Here is a 2500-nt window from a genome sequence, read left to right as displayed (position 1 = left end):
TTCCAGGAGCCTGGGGAAGATTTTCTGAAAGTGTCCTTGGGACTTAGAAATATTTTGAGAAAATCTCGATTTTGTGAAAAAATGTCACATTTCCCCTACTTCCACCCCAGGGGGGCGTCAATATGTTGTAAGGCACCCCAAGGCAGTGACCTAAGTGGGGGTGAAGTTTGCGGTGCACGGGGGGAAAGTTGAATTTTTGGATGAAAATGCGTATTTTCATACTTTGAAAATTTCAGGCGTGTGTCGGACTTCCAGGCGGGGGCAGCCGCCAGAGGTGTACCGGGGACGCTTCCAGGAGCCTGGGGGAGATTTTCTGGAAGAGTCCTTGACACTTAGAAAAATTTTGAGAAAATCTCGATTTTGTGAAAAATGTCACATTTCCCCTACTTCCACCCCAGGGGGGCGTCAATATGTTGTAAGGCACCCCAAGGCAGTGACCTAAGTGGGGGTGAAGTTTGCGGTGCACGGGGGGAAAGTTGAATTTTTGGATGAAAATGCGTATTTTCATACTTTGAAAATTTCAGGCGTGTGTCGGACTTCCAGGCGGGGGCAGCCGCCAGAGGTGTACCGGGGACGCTTCCAGGAGCCTGGGGGAGATTTTCTGGAAGAGTCCTTGACACTTAGAAAAATTTTGAGAAAATCTCGATTTTGTGAAAAATGTCACATTTCCCCTACTTCCACCCCAGGGGGGCGTCAATATGTTGTAAGGCACCCCAAGGCAGTGACCTAAGTGGGGGTGAAGTTTGCGGTGCACGGGGGGAAAGTTGAATTTTTGGATGAAAATGCGTATTTTCATACTTTGAAAATTTCAGGCGTGTGTCGGACTTCCAGGCGGGGGCAGCCGCCAGAGGTGTACCGGGGACGCTTCCAGGAGCCTGGGGGAGATTTTCTGGAAGAGTCCTTGACACTTAGAAAAATTTTGAGAAAATCTCGATTTTGTGAAAAATGTCACATTTCCCCTACTTCCACCCCAGGGGGGCGTCAATATGTTGTAAGGCACCCCAAGGCAGTGACCTAAGTGGGGGTGAAGTTTGCGGTGCACGGGGGGAAAGTTGAATTTTTGGATGAAAATGCGTATTTTCATACTTTGAAAATTTCAGGCGTGTGTCGGACTTCCAGGCGGGGGCAGCCGCCAGAGGTGTACCGGGGACGCTTCCAGGAGCCTGGGGGAGATTTTCTGGAAGAGTCCTTGACACTTAGAAAAATTTTGAGAAATTTCCGATTTTGTGTAAAAATCACCCATTTCCCCTACTTCCACCCTAAAGGGGCGTCAATATGTCGTAAGGCGCCCCTAGACAGTGACCTAAGTGGGGGTGAAGTTTGGGTCTGCTGGGTGGAAAACTGAAAAAAAGCGATTTTGTGACTTTGAGAACAAACAGAGAGCTCAAAACTTTGAAAAACGTCAGACCGCTGTCAGACTTCCAGGCGGGGGAAAGCTCTGAGGTTGTACCGAGGACACTTCCATGGCCCCCGGATTGATTTTCAAGAAAGAGTCCTTGGGACTTTGAAATTTTCCGGCGAGCTGTTTTTGGCTTCCGGGAGCCGTAGAACTTTGGGAAATCGATTCCGCTCACCGGTTCAGGGTGTTTCGAGCTAGTCCAGGTCCCAGCTACGCCGCCTGGCCTCCAAATTTCGCAAATTCGAAAAAAAAAAAAATAGAACCGGAATGAGGAAATTTCTGGCCGCCGGATCCGCCGCACGGCTCCAGGAGGTCGGACACTTTTTGACTTTGTTCCCTTAAAGTGGGGGTCGGTGTCTCACCATGCAAATACCCAGTTTTGCACACCAGCTGCAGGATATAGGAGAGAGAGGTACCTCTCGGCCCCGACCAAAATCCGTTGTTTTCGTGGTTCCTCGACTCGGGTAGGCGGTTTGGCGAGTACCCCCCTTTTGCATGGAAGTTCGCACTCGCGCCGAGACCAGGCTTCCGCGGCTCCAGGGGGACTTTTGCCGGTTGTCCGTCCCGAGTCCGAGACGCGTTTCCTGGGTCGCCCGAGCCCGAACGGACCCTCCCCACGTGGGTTCCTGTCCTCTGAGGGCGACGGTCGTCAGAAGGGGGGCAGATCCAGAGTCCTCGTCCGCAGGAGGGCTCTGGGAGGGCGGATCGCTCCTTCTGACTTTGTCCCCTCGGAGCGGGCTCGGCGTTTCTCTGTGTCGGATGTCTCCCGCTTCCGCGCCAACGGGGAGACCTATGAGAGAATCGCACCGCGACCCGGCTTCCGTCTCGAGGGCGCCCGGAGCGCGCCGGACACTCGCTTCCAGGACTCCAGGGGCACGTTTCTTCCCCGTCTCCCCCGAGGGGAAGAACGGAGGCAGGGGTTCCACCCGAGCCCCTGCCCTTTCTTCCGATCGATCTGGCTCAGCGCTCCCGGGTGGGGAGGTGGTGCCGCTCGCTCGGCCCGGGCTTTGGAGCCCGCGTCGGTTTACGGCGGGCGGTCTCCTTCCTCTGTTACCCCCCCCCGGGTTTCAGGCACTCGTCCTTGGGCGCGCACGCCGGCGG

This window comes from Ranitomeya variabilis, unplaced genomic scaffold (assembly GCF_051348905.1).
Source record: "Ranitomeya variabilis isolate aRanVar5 unplaced genomic scaffold, aRanVar5.hap1 Scaffold_193, whole genome shotgun sequence".
Taxonomy (NCBI): domain Eukaryota; kingdom Metazoa; phylum Chordata; class Amphibia; order Anura; family Dendrobatidae; genus Ranitomeya; species Ranitomeya variabilis.
The sequence above is the reverse complement of the archived record's forward strand: the minus strand, read 5'-3'. Positions refer to the sequence as shown.